The sequence below is a fragment of the Cryptomeria japonica genome, unplaced genomic scaffold (genome assembly GCF_030272615.1).
Source record: "Cryptomeria japonica unplaced genomic scaffold, Sugi_1.0 HiC_scaffold_55, whole genome shotgun sequence".
NCBI classification, from domain to species: domain Eukaryota; kingdom Viridiplantae; phylum Streptophyta; class Pinopsida; order Cupressales; family Cupressaceae; genus Cryptomeria; species Cryptomeria japonica.
Genome location: NW_026728877.1, coordinates 97,501 through 117,500, shown reverse-complemented (window position 1 = coordinate 117,500; position 20,000 = coordinate 97,501). Strand labels below are relative to the sequence as shown.

Below are 20,000 nucleotides of genomic sequence, written 5' to 3'. Positions count from 1 at the left end.
GGGATTTCTGGGTAGGGGCTTCGGGTGCGCATTACTTTTTTGCCCAAGCGTCCAGTGGGGTTTCTGGTGCGCTCCGAAGTGGGGTTATTGGAGCGGCCCCTCTTTTTTTGTCCGAGCGTTTGGTGGGGTTGCGCGCCCTGGTGGGCACCATGGTGCGCACCAAGGAGCGCTCCGAAGTGTGCTCCAAGGTGCGGCGTGCACGAAGTCGGAGCCCGGTTTGCCCCGGGTGCGCACCTCGCGTGCACCTTCGCCGCGGTGGGCACCATGGCGTGCACGAAGTCGGAGCCCGGTTTGCCCCGGGTGCGCACCTCGCGTGCACCTTCGCCGGGGTGGGCACCTCGGCTGGGTTGCGCGCCCTGGTGCGCACCAAGGAGCGCTCCGAAGTGTGCTCCAAGGTGCGGCGTGCACGAAGTCGGAGCCCGGTTTGCCCCGGGTGCGCACCTCGCGTGCACCTTGGCGCGGTGGGCACCATGGCGTGCACGAAGTCGGAGCCCGGTTTGCCCCGGGTGCGCACCCCGCGTGCACCTTCGCCGGGGTGGGCACCTCGGCTGGGTTGCGCGCCCTGGTGCGCACCAAGGAGCGCTCCGAAGTGTGCTCCAAGGTGCGGCGTGCACGAAGTCGGAGCCCGGTTTGCCCCGGGTGCGCACCTCGCGTGCACCTTCGCCGCGGTGGGCACCTTGGCTGGGTTGGGCACCATTGAGCGCTCCGAAGTGTGCTCCAAGGTGCGCACCATGGCCCTCCAAGGTGCGCAGCATGGCGTGCACGAAGTCGGAGCCCGGTTTGCCCCGGGTGCGCACCTCGCGTGCACCTTCGCCAGGGTGGGCACCTCGGTGCGCACACCTTCTCAATGTTTTCTTGCCTTTTCTGGAAATTGGTGAAGGCAGCGCATCAAAGGTGCGCACCTCGGTGTGCTCCGAGGTGCGAACCCGAGAGCGCTCCGAGGTGCCCACGAAGTCGAAAGTCGGGTTAATTGCATTGTTTTCCCCGGGTGCGCTCCGAGGTGCGCAACATCGGTGCGCACCAAGGAGGGCTCCGAAGTGTGCTCCAAGGTGCGCACGATTCGGAGCTCGGTTTGCCCGGGGTGCGCACACCTTGGCTGGGTTGCGCACCCTTTGTGCGCTCCAAGGTGCGCACGAAGTCGGAGCTCGGTTTGCCCCGGGTGCGCACCTTCGCCAGGGTGCGCACCTTGATGCGCACGCCTTGGCTGGGCTGCGCACCTTGGTGGGCGCCATGGTGCGCACCTTTCGTGCGCTCCAAGGTGCGCACGAAGTCGGAGCTCGGTTTGCCCCGGGTGCGCACCTTGGTGGGCGCCATGGTGCACTCCGAGGTGCCCAAGATTGGTGCGCACCAAGGAGCGCTCCGAAGTGCGCTCCAAGGTGCGCAGGTGCGCGCGAAGTCGAAAGTTGGGTTAATTGTCCGGTTTGCCTCGGGTGCGCACCTTGCGTGCACCTTCGCCAGGGTGGGCGCCTTGGTGCGCACACCTTGGCTGGGCTGCGCACCCGGGCGCGCACACCTTGGCACCCGCGTTTCCTTCATTTTAAATTTTTTTTTTTTACAATCTCTCAAGTGGGAAATTCTATAATCTCAACTTTTTTTGCCTTTTCAGGAAACTTTTGAATGGAGCGCATCATTGGTGCGCTCCGAAGTGTGCTCCAAGGTGCGCACCTCTGGTGTGCTCCAAAGCTCTCTCTAGCTGCGTGCACCTGCCCCGGCCGCGCACCCGGCCCCGCCCAGCTTCGCTCACCTGTCCCGGGCGTCTGGTGCGGAACCTTAGAGTAAGAAACATCACCGTGCACCTTGGCCAACGTGCGCGACTCGACCGAGCGCGCACTGGCCGAGGTGCACACCGATTTCACCTGGGTGCGCGCGCAGCACCTCGGGCGCACCGGGGTGCGCGCACAACGCCCGGGTTGCACCGTGGCCTGTGTGCTCGGGGCGCCTCGGGTGCGCGCTCGGTGTCGCCCCCCGCGCGCGCGGTAGTGCGGGCAGCGCACCCCGGCCCGGCCCGGCCCCGACGAGAACGCAAACGGGCAAAAGGTTTATTCAAATAGCATTGCGACGCCCGGCGAAAAACTAAAAAAGGGTGCAACACCGGGACTTCCCGGGAGGTCACCCATCCCAGTACTACTCCGGCCCAAGCGCGCTTAACTGCGGAGTTCTGATGGGATCCGGTGCACTAACGCTGGTATGATCGCACCCGTTATGAGCTTGTCGCAGTGTGTACTTAGCAAACCGCGACCCACGTGCGAATCCACCCCGGCCACCCACCCCCGTCGAGGTGCACACCCTCCCTCGCGAAGTGCGCCCCGTTCGCCAAGTGTGAGCCCTGCCCGGGTGCGCGCACCTTGCTAGGGCGTCGGGTGTGCACCCGGCCCGGCCTACGTGCGTGCACCTGGACGGGGCGTCGTGTGCGTGCAGTGTCCCGTCTGCAACGCGGTGCCCACACACCACCTCGGGCGCAACGACCTGCGCTCACATGTGGGCCGAGTGCACCTTGGTGCATGTTCGGGGCGCCTCGAGTGCACGCTCGATCTTGCCCCGGTGCACCAAGGCGCTCGGTTTGCCCCGGGTGCGCACTTGGTGCAAGGTGGGCACCCAAAATAGGGATCAAGCACCAAAACACAAGTTTCGGGATGCAAAATGGGACCCAAGGACCACAAATGCGTTCCAAGACCCATGATGGGTCCACGAGAACAAAAATGTGTTCCGAGACTTAATAAACAAATATTGGGTTTTAGGAGAAGAAACATGCTCTGATGCCCAAAACGAGAATCGACCCCGAAAAGGCCACAGGCCAAAAGTGGGATGCGAGACAAAAAAAAATGGGACCCGAGGACCAAAATTGGGTTCCCAGGTCGAAGACAGGGCAACCGGACAAGAAACGACCTCTAAGGCTCGAAATGAGTCCCGACGACTAAAACTTGACAAGAAGCACCCATCAGGCACCCAACTCGACACCCATGGGATGCCGACCCACCCGGGCTTCCACCTAGCACACCTTGGCACCCACCCACCCTCGCACCCAACCTCGCACCCAACTTAGCACCTTTGAACCCACATTGGCACTCACCCTGACCCTGGCACCTTGGAACCCACATTGGCACTCACCTTGACCCTGGCACCCACCTTTGCACTCACCTTGGGACCCACCCTGGCTCCCACCTCGGCACCCACCCAGACACCCACCTTGGTTCCTTGGCACCCACCTTGGATCCTTGGCACCCACCCCGACACCCACCTTGGCACGCAACTTGGCTACTTGCCACCCACCTTGGCTCCTTGACGCCCACCCCGACAACCACCCCGTGACCTACCCTGGCTAGGGTTGGTGCACACCCACCCTGGTGCCCACCTTGGCACCCACCCCATGACCCACCTTGGCACGCACCTTAGTACCCACCCCGTTACCCACCCTAGGACCCACCCCGTGACCCACCTTGGCCAGGGTGGGTGCCTTGGTGCGCACAACTTGCCTGGGCTGCACACCAGGGCGGGCTCAAGATGGCACCCGCGTTCCGTTTTTTTCACTATCTTTCAAAACGGAAATTTTAAAATCTCGTTTTTTTTTTTTTTTTGCCTTTTCTGGAAATTAGTGAAGGCAGCGCATCAAAGGTGCGCAATGCTGGTGCGAACCCGGGAGCGCTCCGATGTGTGCTCCAAGGTGCGGCGTGCACGAAGTCCGAGCCCGGCTTGCCCCGGGTGCGCACCTCGCGTGCACCTTCGCCGGGGTGAGCACCTTGGCTGGGTTGCGCGCCCTGGTGCGCACCAAGGAGCGCTCTGAAGTGTGCTCCAAGGTGCGGCGTGCACGAAGTCGGAGCTCGGTTTGCCCCGGGTGTGCACCTCGGGTGCGCACCTCGCGTGCACCTTCGCTGCGGTGGGCACCTTGGCTGGGTTGCGCGCCTTGGTGGGCACCATGCAGTGCACGAAGTCGGAGCCCGGTTTGCCCCGGGCGCGCACCTCCGCCAGGGTGGGCACCTTGGTGCGCACAACTTGCCTGGGCTGCGCACCAGGAAGGGCTCAAGATGGCACCCGCGTTCCGTTTTTTTCACTATCTTTCAGAACGGAAATTTTAAAATATCGTTTTTTTTTGCCTTTTCTGGAAATTAGTGAAGGCAGCGCATCAAAGGTGCGCAACGCTGGTGCGAACCTGGGAGCGCTCCGATGTGTGCTCCAAGGTGCGGCGTGCACGAAGTCGGAGCCCGGTTTGCCCCGGGTGCGCCCTGGTGGGCACCATGGTGCGCACCAAGGAGCGCTCCGAAGTGTGCTCCAAGGTGCGGCCTGCACGAAGTCGGAGCCCGGTTTGCCCCGGGTGTGCACCGCGGGTGGGCACCTTGGTGCGCATGCCTTGCCTGGGCTGCGCACCAGGGCGGGCTCAAGATGGCACCCGCGTTCCGTTTTTTTCACTATCTTTCAAAACGGAAATTTTAAAATCTCATTTTTTTTTGCCTTTTCTGGAAATTAGTGAAGGCAGCGCATCAAAGGTGCGCACCTCGCTGCCCACCACGGTGCGCAACGCCGGTGGGCACCCGGGAGTGCTTCGAAGTGTGCTCCAAGGTGCTGCGTGCACGTTGTCGGAGCCCGGTTTGCCCCGGGTGCGCACCTCGCGTGCACCTTCGTCGGGGTGGGCACCTTGGCTGGGTTTGCCCCGGCTGCGCTCCGAAGCGGGGTTATTGGAGCGCCGCCTCTTTTTTTGTCGGAGCGTTTGGTGGGGTTTCTCGCATTGGCTCTTCCCAGGCCCGGTTGCCACCCTGGCGCGCACGAAGTCGGAAGTAGGGTTAATTGCCCGGGTGCGCACCTTTGCCAGGGTGGGCACCTTACCTGGGCTGTGCACCCGGGCGGGCTCAAGATGGCACCCGCGTTCCGTTTTTTTCACTATCTTTCAAAACGGAAATTTTAAAATCTCCTCTTTTTTTTGCCTTTTCTGGAAATTAGTGAAGGCAGCGCATCAAAGGTGCGCACCTCGCTGCCCACCTTGGTGTGCTCTGAGGTGCGCACCCGGGAGCGCTACGAAGTGTGCTCCAAGGTGCGGCGTGCACGTTGTCGGAGCCCGGTTTGCCCCGGGTGCGCACCTCGCCTGCACCTTGGCCGGGGTGGGCACCCTGGCTGGGTTTGCCCAGGGTGCGCTCCGAAGCGGGGTTACTGGAGCGCCCCCTCTTTTTTTGTCAGAGCGTTTGGTGGGGTTTCTCGCATTGGCTCTTCCCAGGCCCGGTTGTTGGGTGCGCTCCCACCCTGGCGCGCGCGAAGTTGGAAGTTGGGTTAATTGCCCGGGCGCGCACCTTCGCCAGGGTGGGCACCTTGGTGCGCACACCTTGGCTGGGCTGCGCACCAGGGCGGGCTCAAGATGGCACCAGCATTCCCTTTTTCTCACTATCTTTCAAAACGGAAATTTTAAAATCTCGTTTTCTTTTGCCTTTTATGGAAATTAGTGAAGGCATCGCATCAAAGGTGCGCACCTCGCTGCCCACCTTGGTGTGCTCCGAGGTGCCCACCACGGTGCGCTCCGAGGTGCCCACCACGGTGCGCAACGCCGGTGCGAACCCGGGAGCGCCCCGATGTGTGCTCCAAGGTGCGGCGTGCACGAAGCCGGACCCCGGTTTGCCCCGGGTGCGCACCTCGCGTGCACCTTGGTGCGCACACCTTGGCTGGGTTGCGCGGCCTGGTGGGCACCATGGTGCGCACCAAGGAGCGCTCCGAAGTGTGCTCCAAGGTGCGGCGTGCACGAAGTCCTAGCCCGGTTTGCCCCGGGTGCGCACCTTCGCCGCGGTGGGCACCATGGCGTGCACGAAGTCGGAGCCCGGTTTGCCCCGGGTGCGCACCTCGCGTGCACCTTCGCCGGGGTGGGCACCTCGGCTGGGTTGCGCGCCCTGGTGCGCACCAAGGAGCGCTCCGAAGTGTGCTCCAAGGTGCGGCGTGCACGAAGTCGGAGCCCGGTTTGCCCCGGGTGCGCACCTTCGCCGCGGTGGGCACCCTGGTGCGCACCATGGCGTGCACGAAGTCGGAGCCCGGTTTGCCCCGGGTGCGCACCTCGCGTGCACCTTCGGCGGGGTTGCGCGCCCTGGTGCGCACCAAGGAGCGCTCCGAAGTGTGCTCCAAGGTGCGGCGTGCACGAAGTCGGAGCCCGGTTTGCCCCGGGTGCGCACCTCGCGTGCACCTTCGGCGGGGTTGCGCGCCCTGGTGGGCACCATGGTGCGCACCAAGGAGCGCTCCGAAGTGTGCTCCAAGGTGCGGCGTGCACGAAGTCGGAGCCCGGTTTGCCCCGGGTGCGCACCTCGCGTGCACCTTCGCCGCGGTGGGCACCATGGCGTGCACGAAGTCGGAGCCCGGTTTGCCCCGGGTGCGCACCTCGCGTGCACCTTCGCCGGGGTGGGCACCTCGGCTGGGTTGCGCGCCCTGGTGCGCACCAAGGAGCGCTCCGAAGTGTGCTCCAAGGTGCGGCGTGCACGAAGTCGGAGCCCGGTTTGCCCCGGGTGCGCACCTCGCGTGCACCTTCGCCGCGGTGGGCACCATGGCGTGCACGAAGTCGGAGCCCGGTTTGCCTCGGGTGCGCACCCCGCGTGCACCTTCGCCGGGGTGGGCACCTCGGCTGGGTTGCGCGCCCTGGTGCGCACCAAGGAGCGCTCCGAAGTGTGCTCCAAGGTGCGGCGTGCACGAAGTCGGAGCCCGGTTTGCCCCGGGTGCGCACCTCGCGTGCACCTTCGCCGCGGTGGGCACCTTGGCTGGGTTGGGCACCATTGAGCGCTCCGAAGTGTGCTCCAAGGTGCGCACCATGGCCCTCCAAGGTGCGCAGCATGGCGTGCACGAAGTCGGAGCCCGGTTTGCCCCGGGTGCGCACCTCGCGTGCACCTTCGCCAGGGTGGGCACCTCGGTGCGCACACCTTCTCAATGTTTTCTTGCCTTTTCTGGAAATTGGTGAAGGCAGCGCATCAAAGGTGCGCACCTCGGTGTGCTCCGAGGTGCGAACCCGAGAGCGCTCCGAGGTGCCCACGAAGTCGAAAGTCGGGTTAATTGCATTGTTTTCCCCGGGTGCGCTCCGAGGTGCGCAACATCGGTGCGCACCAAGGAGGGCTCCGAAGTGTGCTCCAAGGTGCGCACGATTCGGAGCTCGGTTTGCCCGGGGTGCGCACACCTTGGCTGGGTTGCGCACCCTTTGTGCGCTCCAAGGTGCGCACGAAGTCGGAGCTCGGTTTGCCCCGGGTGCGCACCTTCGCCAGGGTGCGCACCTTGATGCGCACGCCTTGGCTGGGCTGCGCACCTTGGTGGGCGCCATGGTGCGCACCTTTCGTGCGCTCCAAGGTGCGCACGAAGTCGGAGCTCGGTTTGCCCCGGGTGCGCACCTTGGTGGGCGCCATGGTGCACTCCGAGGTGCCCAAGATTGGTGCGCAACAAGGAGCGCTCCGAAGTGCGCTCCAAGGTGCGCAGGTGCGCGCGAAGTCGAAAGTTGGGTTAATTGTCCGGTTTGCCTCGGGTGCGCACCTTGCGTGCACCTTCGCCAGGGTGGGCGCCTTGGTGCGCACACCTTGGCTGGGCTGCGCACCCGGGCGCGCACACCTTGGCACCCGCGTTTCCTTCATTTTAAATTTTTTTTTTTTACAATCTCTCAAGTGGGAAATTCTATAATCTCAACTTTTTTTGCCTTTTCAGGAAACTTTTGAATGGAGCGCATCATTGGTGCGCTCCGAAGTGTGCTCCAAGGTGCGCACCTCTGGTGTGCTCCAAAGCTCTCTCCAGCTGCGTGCACCTGCCCCGGCCGCGCACCCGGCCCCGCCCAGCTTCGCTCACCTGTCCCGGGCGTCTGGTGCGGAACCTTAGAGTAAGAAACATCACCGTGCACCTTGGCCAACGTGCGCGACTCGACCGAGCGCGCACTGGCCGAGGTGCACACCGATTTCACCTGGGTGCGCGCGCAGCACCTCGGGCGCACCGGGGTGCGCGCACAACGCCCGGGTTGCACCGTGGCCTGTGTGCTCGGGGCGCCTCGGGTGCGCGCTCGGTGTCGCCCCCGCGCGCGCGGTAGTGCGGGCAGCGCACCCCGGCCCGGCCCGGCCCCGACGAGAACGCAAACGGGCAAAAGGTTTATTCAAATAGCATTGCGACGCCCGGCGAAAAACTAAGAAAGGGTGCAACACCGGGACTTCCCGGGAGGTCACCCATCCTAGTACTACTCCGGCCCAAGCGCGCTTAACTGCGGAGTTCTGATGGGATCCGGTGCACTAACGCTGGTATGATCGCACCCGTTATGAGCTTGTCGCAGTGTGTACTTAGCAAACCGCGACCCACGTGCGAATCCACCCCGGCCACCCACCCCCGTCGAGGTGCACACCCTCCCTCGCGAAGTGCGCCCCGTTCGCCAAGTGTGAGCCCTGCCCGGGTGCGCGCACCTTGCTAGGGCGTCGGGTGTGCACCCGGCCCGGCCTACGTGCGTGCACCTGGACGGGGCGTCGTGTGCGTGCAGTGTCCCGTCTGCAACGCGGTGCCCACACACCACCTCGGGCGCAACGACCTGCGCTCACATGTGGGCCGAGTGCACCTTGGTGCATGTTCGGGGCGCCTCGGGTGCACGCTCGATCTTGCCCCGGTGCACCAAGGCGCTCGGTTTGCCCCGGGTGCGCACTTGGTGCAAGGTGGGCACCCAAAATAGGGATCAAGCACCAAAACACAAGTTTCGGGATGCAAAATGGGACCCAAGGACCACAAATGCGTTCCAAGACCCATGATGGGTCCACGAGAACAAAAATGTGTTCCGAGACTTAATAAACAAATATTGGGTTTTAGGAGAAGAAACATGCTCTGATGCCCAAAACGAGAATCGACCCCGAAAAGGCCACAGGCCAAAAGTGGGATGCGAGACAAAAAAAAATGGGACCCGAGGACCAAAATTGGGTTCCCAGGTCGAAGACAGGGCAACCGGACAAGAAACGACCTCTAAGGCTCGAAATGAGTCCCGACGACTAAAACTTGACAAGAAGCACCCATCAGGCACCCAACTCGACACCCATGGGATGCCGACCCACCCGGGCTTCCACCTAGCACACCTTGGCACCCACCCACCCTCGCACCCAACCTCGCACCCAACTTAGCACCTTTGAACCCACATTGGCACTCACCCTGACCCTGGCACCTTGGAACCCACATTGGCACTCACCTTGACCCTGGCACCCACCTTTGCACTCACCTTGGGACCCACCCTGGCTCCCACCTCGGCACCCACCCAGACACCCACCTTGGTTCCTTGGCACCCACCTTGGATCCTTGGCACCCACCCCGACACCCACCTTGGCACGCAACTTGGCTACTTGCCACCCACCTTGGCTCCTTGACGCCCACCCCGACAACCACCCCGTGACCTACCCTGGCTAGGGTTGGTGCACACCCACCCTGGTGCCCACCTTGGCACCCACCCCATGACCCACCTTGGCACGCACCTTAGTACCCACCCTGTTACCCACCCTAGGACCCACCCCGTGACCCACCTTGGCCAGGGTGGGTGCACCCACCCTGGTGCCCACCTTGGCACCCACCCATCCTAGCACCCAGCCTGTGACCGGGCTTGGAACCCAACCTTGCACCCGTCTTGGCCAGTGTGGGTGCGCACCCATCCTGGCACCCACGTTGTGACACACCCTTTAACCCACGCACCCTAGCAGCCACGTTGGCACCCACCTTGGAACACAACCTAGCAACTTGGCACCCACCCCGTGACCCACCTTGGCATCCACCATAGCAGTCGCCCACTTGGCACCCACCTTGGAACCCAAGTTGGCACCCACCTCGGCACCCACCTTGACACTTGTGGACCCACCTTGCCACTCACCCTAGCATCGACCCATCCTAGCACCCACCCTGGCACCTTTGCACCCTAGCACTCACCCATCCTAGCACCTAACCTGTGACCCACCTTGACACTCACCCTCGCACCCACCTTGGAACCCAACCTAGCACCCACCCACCCTGACACCAACCCTAGCACCTACCCACCCTTGCACCCACCCTGTGACCCATCTTGGCACCCACCCATCCTACCACTCAACCTATCACCCACCTTCTCACCCACCTTGGCATCCACCTTAGCACCCACCCACACTGGCACCTTGGCACCCACCTCGGGCAAGGTGGGTGCACACCCACCCTGACACCCAATTTAGAACCAACCGAGCATGTTACCCACCTTGGCACCCACATTGCAGCCCACCCTAGTACCCACCCTATGACCCACATTGGCATCCACACCCTAGCACCCAGGCACCTCGACACCCGCCTTGACACGCACCCTAGCACTAAACCTGTGACCCACCTTGGAACTCACCCTAGAACCCACCCACCCTGTGAACCACCTTGGCATCCACCTTAGCACCCACCCACCTTGGCACCCACTCTAGCACTCACCCATCCTAACACCCAACTTGTTACCCACCTTGGCACCCGCCCTCGCGTCCACCTTGAAACCCACCCTAGCACCCACCCACGCAGGAGCCCACCTTGGCACCCAACCTAACACCCACGCATCCTGGCACCCAACTTGTGACCCACCTTGGAACCCACCCTAGTACCCACCTTTGAACCCACTATATCACCAACCCACCTTGGCACCCACCCTATGACCCTCTTTGGAATCCACCCTAGCACGCACCCACCCTGGCACCCACCATGGAGCGCACCCTAGCACCCACCCACCTCGGCACGCACCTCAACACCCACCTTGGTGTGCGCACTGCGCCAACCTCTCAAAGACCCTATGTGGTGCGCTCCAAAGTGTACACCTTTGGTGCGCTCCAAGGTGCGCACCTTTGGTGCACACCGAGGTGCACACCAAAGTGTGCACCGAGGTGAGCACCAAAGTGCACTCCAAGGTGCACACCAAGGCGTGCACCTTTGGTGCGGTCAATGCAAACGAATTCGGAAGTTGGGGTCGATGTCCTAATCGCTGCTGCAGACTACACGTATGAGAATCGGACAAATAGCTTTATATAGGGGAGGTGTTGCGTTTGATGGGTCGACTCCCCTGGTTGTGTGCACTGCACCAACTTCAAAGACCCTGTCTTGTTTAAGAAGTCAAAAGTTGGGGTGGATGTCCTAATCATTGCTGCAGTCTACGCATGTATGAGAATCAGACAAATAGCTTATATAGGGGAGGTGTTGCATTCGGTGGGTTGACTCCCCTGGTTGTGCGCACTGCGCCAACCTCAAAGACCCCGCATAGCAGAAGAAGTCGGAAGTCGGATTTTGGTGAGCACCAAGGCGTGCACCTTTGGTGCGGTCAACGCAGACGAATTCAGAAGTTGGGGTGGATGTCCTAATCGTTGTTGCAGGCTACACATGTATGAGAATCAGACAAATAGCTTATATAGGGGAGGTGTTGGGTTTGATGGGTCAACTCCCTTGGTTGTGCGCATTACGCCAACCTCAAAGACCTTGTTTTCGTTAAGAAGTCAAAAGTTGGGGTCAATGTCCTAATGGCTCCTGTAGGCTACACATGTATGAGAATCGGACAAATAGCTTATATAGGGGAGGTGTTGGGTTTGATGGGTCGACTCCCCTGGTTGTGCGCATTACGTCAACCTCAAAGACCTTGTTTTCGTTAAGAAGTCAAAAGTTGGGGTCGATGTCCTAATTGCTCCTGTAGACTACACATGTATGAGAATCAGACAAATAGCTTATATAGGGGAGGTGTTGGGTTTGATGGGTTGACTCCCCTAGTTGTTCGCATTACACCAACCTCAAAGACCTTGTTTTCGTTTAGAAGCCGAAAGTTGGGGTCGATGTCCTAATTGCTCCTGCAGGCTACGCATGTATGAGAATCAGACAAATAGCTTATATAGGGGAGGTGTTGGGTTTGATGGGTCGACTCCCCTGGTTGTGCGCATTGCGCCAACCTCAAAGACCCTGCATTGCGGATGAAGTCGAAAGTCAGAGTTTGGTGTGCTACAAGGTGTGGTCGAAGGTGCTCACCTAGGTGTGCACCTTTGGAGCGCAGGAAAAGTGCCCTCCAAAAGTGCGCACCTTTGGAGTGCACAAAAGTGCCCTCCAAAAGTGCGCACCTTTGGAGCGCACAAAAGTGCCCTCCAAAAAGTGCCCTCCAAAAGTGCGCACCTTTGGAGCGCACAAAAGTGCCCTCCAAAAAGTGCCCTCCAAAAGTGCGCACCTTTGGAGTGCAGAAAAGTGCCCTCCAAAAAGTGCCCTCCAAAAGTGTGCACCTTTGGAGTGCACAAAAGTGCCCTCCAAAAGTGCGCACCTTTGGAGCGCAGAAAAGTGCCCTCCAAAAAGTGCCCTCCAAAAGTGCGCACCTTTGGAGCGCAGAAAAGTGCCCTCCAAAAAGTGCCCTCCAAAAGTGCGCACCTTTGGAGCGCAGAAAAGTGCCCTCCAAAAAGTGCCCTCCAAAAGTGCGCACCTTTGGAGCGCAGAAAAGTGCCCTCCAAAAAGTGCCCTCCAAAAGTGCGCACCTTTGGAGCGCACAAAAGTGCCCTCCAAAAAGTGCCCTCCAAAAGTGCGCACCTTTGGAGCGCACAAAAGTGCCCTCCAAAAGTGCGCACCTTTGGAGCGCACAAAAGTGCCCTCCAAAAGTGCGCACTTTTGGTGCGCACCAAGGCGCTGGTTCGGTCGTTGCAGGCGAGTTCGGAAGTTGGGGTCGATGTCCTGAGCGGAGGTGCAAACTACACAGGTGTCGGAATCGGACAAATAGCTTATATAGGGGAGGTGTATGCTTCGATGGGTCGACTCCCCAGGTTGAGCGCACCGCGCCAACCTCAAAGACCCTACGGTATGGATGAAGTCGGAAGTTGGGTCCGATGACCGATTCGATTAGTAGGTATGCTCATGAGGTCGGAATTTGGGTCCGATGACCTGCCATGTGCAGGAAGGCGAATGTTGGCACTGTGCGTTGCAAGGTGCACACCAAGGTGCTGGTGCGGTCTTTTTAGTCGAGTTCGGAAGTTGGGGTCGATGTCCTGATCGGAGGTGCAAGCTACACAGGTGTGGGAATCGGACAAATAGCTTATATAGGGGAGGTGTATGCTTCGTTGGGTCGACTCCCCGGGTTGAGCGCACCGCGCCAACCTCAAAGACCCTACGGTATGGATGAAGTCGGAAGTTGGGTCCGATGACCGATTCGATATGTAGGCATACTCGCGAGGTCGGAATTTGGGTCCGATGACCTGCCATGTGCAGGAAGGCGAATGTTGGCACTGTGCGTTGCAAGGTGCGCACCAAGGCGCTGGTTCGGTCGTTGCAGGCGAGTTCGGAAGTTGGGGTCGATGTCCTGATCGGAGGTGCAAACTACACAGGTGTGGGAATCGGACAAATAGCTTATATAGGGGAGGTGTATGCTTCGTTGGGTCGACTCCCCGGGTTGAGCGCACCGCGCCAACCTCAAAGACCCTACGGTATGGATGAAGTCGGAAGTTGTGTCCGATGACCGATTCGATATGTAGGCATACTCGCGAGGTCGGAATTTGGGTCCGATGACCTGCCATGTGCAGGAAGGCGAATGTTGGGACTGTGCGTCGCAAGGTGCGCACCAAGGCGCTGGTGCCGTCGTTGCAGTCGAGTTCGGAAGTTGGGGTCGATGTCCTGGTCAGAGGTGCAAACTACACAGGTGTGGGAATCGGACAAATAGCTTATATAGGGGAGGTGTATGCTTCGATGGGTCGACTCCCCGGGTTGAGCGCACCGCGCCAACCTCAAAGACCCTACAGTATGGATGAAGTCGGAAGTTGGGTCCGATGACCGATTCGATACGTAGGCATATTGGCGAGGTCTGAATTTGTGTCCGATGACCTGCCATGCGCAGGAAGGCGGAATTTGGGTCCGATGACCGAGTTGATGGCGTGCCATGCGCAGAAAGGCGGAATTTGGGTCCGATGACCGAGTTGATGTTGATGGCCCGCCATGCACAGGAAGGCGGAATTTGGGTCCGATGACCGATTTGAAGGCGTGCCATGCGCAGAAAGGCGGAGTTTGGGTCCGATGACCGAGTTGATATTGATGGCCCGCCATGCGCAGGAAGGCGGAATTTGGGTCCGATGACCTGACATACGCATGGAGTCCGACTCGGGGGCCGATGTTCGATTCGATGACTTGCATTGTGGGTAAAGTCGGAAGTTGTGGTCTTTGACCCGATTCGATGACCAGACTTCGGCTGCTTGAGAATCGGACAAATAACTTATATAGGGGAGGTAGTGTTCTCGAGCATCCTCCCCCCGTGCCCGTTTATGTCGATTGATGCTGGTGCTCGACTGGTTGGAGCGCTCGGATGCAAAAATCTTGCACCAGGATTTATCGATTGTGATGGACACGGCAAGTCTCCTGATTGCTATGCAGGAGCTCATCGTGAATCTCTATGCGGCCTTGGTATGGACTCGACCTGCGGAATGGTTCGGCAATGGTAGTCGCTCCAACACGTCCTTGCAATGGCCACAGAGGTGATTCGACTAGAGCTCCAGTCTAGCTTTTGGGTTGCTTGGCGGACTGGTATAGCCGCGATCGAGTTCCGGCCATGAACGTTTTAGATAGCTCTTGGGCTTTCTGGGACGGAAGTCGGAAGTTTGGGCTGTTGTCCGATTTGATGACCATTCTTCGGATGTGTGAGAATCGGACAAATAACTTATATAGGGGACTGTGTTGTCTCACGCAGCCCCCTCCGTGCCCCTCTATCTCGACCGATGTTGGTGCTTGAAAGGGTTGGGATCGCTCGGATTTATAAACGTGCACCACCATTTGTCGAGTGTGAGGGACGCGGCAGGTCTCCTAAATGCTATACGGGCGCTCTCTGAGAATCTCTATCCGGCCTCGACACAGACTAGTCTTGCTGAATGGTTTGGCACTGGTAGTCGATCCAACACGTCGTTGTTGTGGCCGCCTAGGCGATTCGATTCGAGCCCCCGTCTAGCTTTTGGGTTGCTTGGCGGATTTTGCCCTATCCGCAAGTGAGCTCGGTCCCTAAACGTTCGAGAAACCCGATTGCTATGCGCCGACTCTCTTTCTTGCGAGCCTCCATCTAGCTTTTGGGTCTCTACGGAACGGAAGTCGGAATCTGGGACCGTTGTTTGATTCGACGAGGCAGACTACGGTTGTGCGAGAATCGGACAAATAACTTATATAGGGGAGGTGTTGACTGGAGCATTCTCCCCCGTGCCCCTCTAACTTGACCAATGCTGGCGCTCGAACGGTGGTAGCGCTCGGATTTTCGTTGAGCGCCAGCATTGGTCGATTTAGAGGGGCATGCGAGATTCCCGAATGCTATGCGAGGGCTCTAACGGAAATGTCTATTGGTTTCGGTATGGATGCAATTGCGAGTGGTTCGGCAAAGGTAGTCGTTCCGATGCGTCCATGTCGTGGCCAAATCGATAATTCGATTTGAGCCCTCGTATAGCATTTGGGTCTCTCGATGTGATTCCGCATTCCAGTCCCTTTGGGCACTGCTTGAGCCGCATCCCAGGGGGTTCCCTTCCCAATAATCTGCCTCGCAACCCGATTGCTATGCGGTGAGGCTCCTCGGCCGCCTCGGAACTATCTGTGTATCAGACGCATCGCGGGATAAGGGGTTGGCAACGGTAGTCGCCCCAAGCGCGTCCGATGCTTGGACCATTCCGAGGCGGCCCTGAAGCCTCTTCCGTCTAGCCGTTGGGTCCTTCTCGCCGCATCCCTTGCCTCGCACCCCGATTGCTATGCGGTGAGGCTCCTCGGCCGCCTTGGAACTATCTGTGTATCAGACGCATCGCGGGATAAGGGGTTGTCACTGGTAGTCGCCCCAAGCGCGTCCGATGCTTGGACCATTCCGAGGCGGCCCTGAAGCCTCTTCCGTCTAGCCGTTGGGTCCTTCTCGCCGCATCCCTCGACTCGCACCCCGATTGCTATGCGGTGAGGCTCCTCGGCCGCCTTGGAACTATCTGTGTATCGGACGCGTCGCGGGATAAGGGGTTGTCACTGGTAGTCGCCCCAAGCGCGTCCGATGCTTGGACCATTCCGAGGCGGCCCTGAAGCCTCTTACGTCTAGCCGTTGGGTCCTTCTCGCCGCATCCCTCGCCTCGCACCCCGATTGCTATGCGGTGAGGCTCCTCGGCCGCCTTGGAACTATCTGTGTATCGGACGCGTCGCGGGATAAGGGGTTGTCACTGGTAGTCGCCCCAAGCGCGTGCGATGCATGGACCATTCCCAGGCGGCCCTGAAGCCTCTTCCGTCTAGCCGTTGGGTCCTTCTCGCCGCATCCCTCGCCTCGCACCCCGATTGCTATGCGGTGAGGCTCCTCGGCCGCCTTGGAACTATCTGTGTATCGGACGCGTCGCGGGATAAGGGGTTGTCACTGGTAGTCGCCCCAAGCGCGTCCGATGCTTGGACCATTCCGAGGCGGCCCTGAAGCCTCTTCCGTCTAGCCGTTGGGTCCTTCTCGCCGCATCCCTCGCCTCGCACCCCGATTGCTATGCGGTGAGGCTCCTCGGCCGCCTTGGAACTATCTGTGTATCGGACGCGTCGCGGGATAAGGGGTTGTCACTGGTAGTCGCCCCAAGCGCGTCCGATGCTTGGACCATTCCGAGGCGGCCCTGAAGCCTCTTCCGTCTAGCCGTTGGGTCCTTCTCGCCGCATCCCTCGCCTCGCACCCCGATTGCTATGCGGTGAGGCTCCTCGGCCGCCTTGGAACTATCTGTGTATCGGACGCGTCGCGGGATAAGGGGTTGTCACTGGTAGTCGCCCCAAGCGCGTCCGATGCTTGGACCATTCCGAGGCGGCCCTGAAGCCTCTTCCGTCTAGCCGTTGGGTCCTTCTCGCCGCATCCCTCGCCTCGCACCCCGATTGCTATGCGGTGAGGCTCCTCGGCCGCCTTGGAACTATCTGTGTATCGGACGCATCGCGGGATAAGGGGTTGTCACTGGTAGTCGCCCCAAGCGCGTCCGATGCTTGGACCATTCCGAGGCGGCCCTGAAGCCTCTTCCGTCTAGCCGTTGGGTCCTTCTCGCCGCATCCCTCGCCTCGCACCCCGATTGCTATGCGGTGAGGCTCCTCGGCCGCCTTGGAACTATCTGTGTATCGGACGCGTCGCGGGATAAGGGGTTGTCACTGGTAGTCGCCCCAAGCGCGTCCGATGCTTGGACCATTCCGAGGCGGCCCTGAAGCCTCTTCCGTCTAGCCGTTGGGTCCTTCTCGCCGCATCCCTCGCCTCGCACCCCGATTGCTATGCGGTGAGGCTCCTCGGCCGCCTTGGAACTATCTGTGTATCGGACGCGTCGCGGGATAAGGGGTTGTCACTGGTAGTCGCCCCAAGCGCGTCCGATGCTTGGACCATTCCGAGGCGGACCTGAAGCCTCTTCCGTCTAGCCGTTGGGTCCTTCTCGCCGCATCCCTCGCCTCGCACCCCGATTGCTATGCGGTGAGGCTCCTCGGCCGCCTTGGAACTATCTGTGTATCGGACGCGTCGCGGGATAAGGGGTTGTCACTGGTAGTCGCCCCAAGCGCGTCCGATGCTTGGACCATTCCGAGGCGGCCCTGAAGCCTCTTCCGTCTAGCCGTTGGGTCCTTCTTGCCGCATCCCTCGCCTCGCACCCCGATTGCTATGCGGTGAGGCTCCTCGGCCGCCTTGGAACTATCTGTGTATCGGACGCGTCGCGGGATAAGGGGTTGTCACTGGTAGTCGCCCCAAGCGCGTCCGATGCTTGGACCATTCCGAGGCGGCCCTGAAGCCTCTTCCGTCTAGCCGTTGGGTCCTTCTCGCCGCATCCCTCGCCTCGCACCCCGATTGCTATGCGGTGAGGCTCCTCGGCCGCCTTGGAACTATCTGTGTATCGGACGCATCGCGGGATAAGGGGTTGTCACTGGTAGTCGCCCCAAGCGCGTCCGATGCTTGGACCATTCCGAGGCGGCCCTGAAGCCTCTTCCGTCTAGCCGTTGGGTCCTTCTCGCCGCATCCCTCGCCTCGCACCCCGATTGCTATGCGGTGAGGCTCCTCGGCCGCCTTGGAACTATCTGTGTATCGGACGCGTCGCGGGATAAGGGGTTGTCACTGGTAGTCGCCCCAAGCGCGTCCGATGCTTGGACCATTCCGAGGCGGACCTGAAGCCTCTTCCGTCTAGCCGTTGGGTCCTTCTCGCCGCATCCCTCGCCTCGCACCCCGATTGCTATGCGGTGAGGCTCCTCGGCCGCCTTGGAACTATCTGTGTATCGGACGCGTCGCGGGATAAGGGGTTGTCACTGGTAGTCGCCCCAAGCGCGTCCGATGCTTGGACCATTCCGAGGCGGCCCTGAAGCCTCTTCCGTCTAGCCGTTGGGTCCTTCTCGCCGCATCCCTCGCCTCGCACCCCGATTGCTATGCGGTGAGGCTCCTCGGCCGCCTTGGAACTATCTGTGTATCGGACGCGTCGCGGGATAAGGGGTTGTCACTGGTAGTCGCCCCAAGCGCGTCCGATGCTTGGACCATTCCGAGGCGGACCTGAAGCCTCTTCCCTCTAGCCGTTGGGGCTTTCTCGCCGCATCCCTCGCCTCGCACCCCGATTGCTATTCGGTGAGGCTCCTCGGCCGCCTTGGAACTATCTGTGTATCGGACGCATCGCGGGATAAGGGGTTGGCAGTGGTAGTCGCCCCAAGCGCGTCCGATGCTTGGACCATTCCGAGGCGGCCCTGCAGCCTCTTCCGTCTAGCCGTTGGGGCCATCTCGCTGCATCCCCCACCTCGCACCACGATTGCTATGCGGTGAGGCTCCTTGGCCGCCTCGGAACTATCTGTGTATCGGACGCATCGCGGGATAAGGGGTTGTCACTGGTAGTCGCCCCAAGCGCGTCCGATGCTTGGACTATTCCGAGGCGGCCCTGCAGCCTCTTCCGTCTAGCCGTTGGGGCCATCTCGCCGCATCCCCCAGCTCCTCGGCCGCCTCGGAACTATCTGTGTATCGGACGCATCGCGGGATAAGGGGTTGGCAGTGGTAGTCGCCCCAAGCGCGTTCGATGCTTGGACTATTCCGAGGCGGCCCCGCAGCCTCTTCCGTCTACCCTTTGGGGCCATCTCGCCGCATCCCTCGCCTCGCACCCCGATTGCTATGCGGTGAGGCTCCTCGGCCGCCTGGGAACTATCTTCGTATCGGATGCATCGCGGGATAAGGGGTTGTCACTGGTAGTCGCCCCAAGCGCGTCCGATGCTTGGACTATTCCGAGGCGGCCCTGTGGCCTCTTCCGTCTAGCCGTTGGGGCCATCTCGCCGCATCCCTCACCTCGCACCCCCATTGCTATGCGGTGAGGCTCCTCGGCCGCCTTGGAACTGTCTTCGTATCGGAAGCATCGCGGGATAAGGGGTTGTCACTGGTAGTCGCCCCAAGCGCGTCCGATGCTTGGACTATTCCGAGGCGGCCCTGCAGCCTCTTCCGTCTAGCCGTTGGGGCCATCTCGCCGCATCCCCCACCTCGCACCCGGATTGCTATGCGGTGAGGCTCCTCGGCCGCCTTGGAACTATCTTCGTATCGGACGCATCGCGGGATAAGGGGTTGTCACTGGTAGTCGCCCCAAGCGCGTCCGATGCTTGGACTATTCCGACGCGGCCCTGTGGCCTCTTCCGTCTAGCCGTTGGGGCCATCTCGCCGCATCCCCCACCTCGCACCCCGATTGCTATGCGGTGAGGCTCCTCGGCCGCCTTGGAACCATCTTCGTATCGGACGCATCGCGGGATGAGGGGTTGTCACTGGTAGTCGCCCCAAGCGCGTCCGATGCTTGGACCATTCCGAGGCGGCCCTGAAGCCTCTTCCGTCTAGCCGTTGGGGCCTTCCCGCCCCATCCCTCGCCTCGCACCCCCGATTGCTATGCGGTGAGGCTCCTCGGCCGCCTTGGAACCATCTGTGTATCGGACGCATCGCGGGATAAGGGGTTGGCACTGGTAGTCGCCCCAAGCGCGTCCGATGCTTGGAGCATTCCGAGGTGGCCCTGAAGCCTCTTCCGTCTAGCCGTTGGGGCCTTCCCGCCCCATCCCTCGCCTCGCACCCCGATTGATATGCGGTGAGGCTCCTCGGCCGCCTTGGAACTATCTGTGTATCG

The 20,000-nt window shown here is 60.9% G+C and overlaps 2 non-coding genes across 2 annotated transcripts; both read right to left on the bottom strand.

Annotated features, from left to right (window-relative positions):
• Window positions 1-2,080: 2,080 nt before the first annotated feature.
• On the bottom strand, window positions 2,081-2,199 carry LOC131863071 (5S ribosomal RNA). The gene has a single exon (XR_009362006.1). It is a non-coding gene; the product is annotated as a 5S ribosomal RNA (ribosomal RNA).
• Window positions 2,200-8,114: 5,915 nt separating this feature from the next.
• On the bottom strand, window positions 8,115-8,233 carry LOC131863078 (5S ribosomal RNA). Its single transcript, XR_009362013.1, has one exon. It is a non-coding gene; the product is annotated as a 5S ribosomal RNA (ribosomal RNA).
• Between the last annotated feature and the right edge of the window lie 11,767 nt (window positions 8,234-20,000).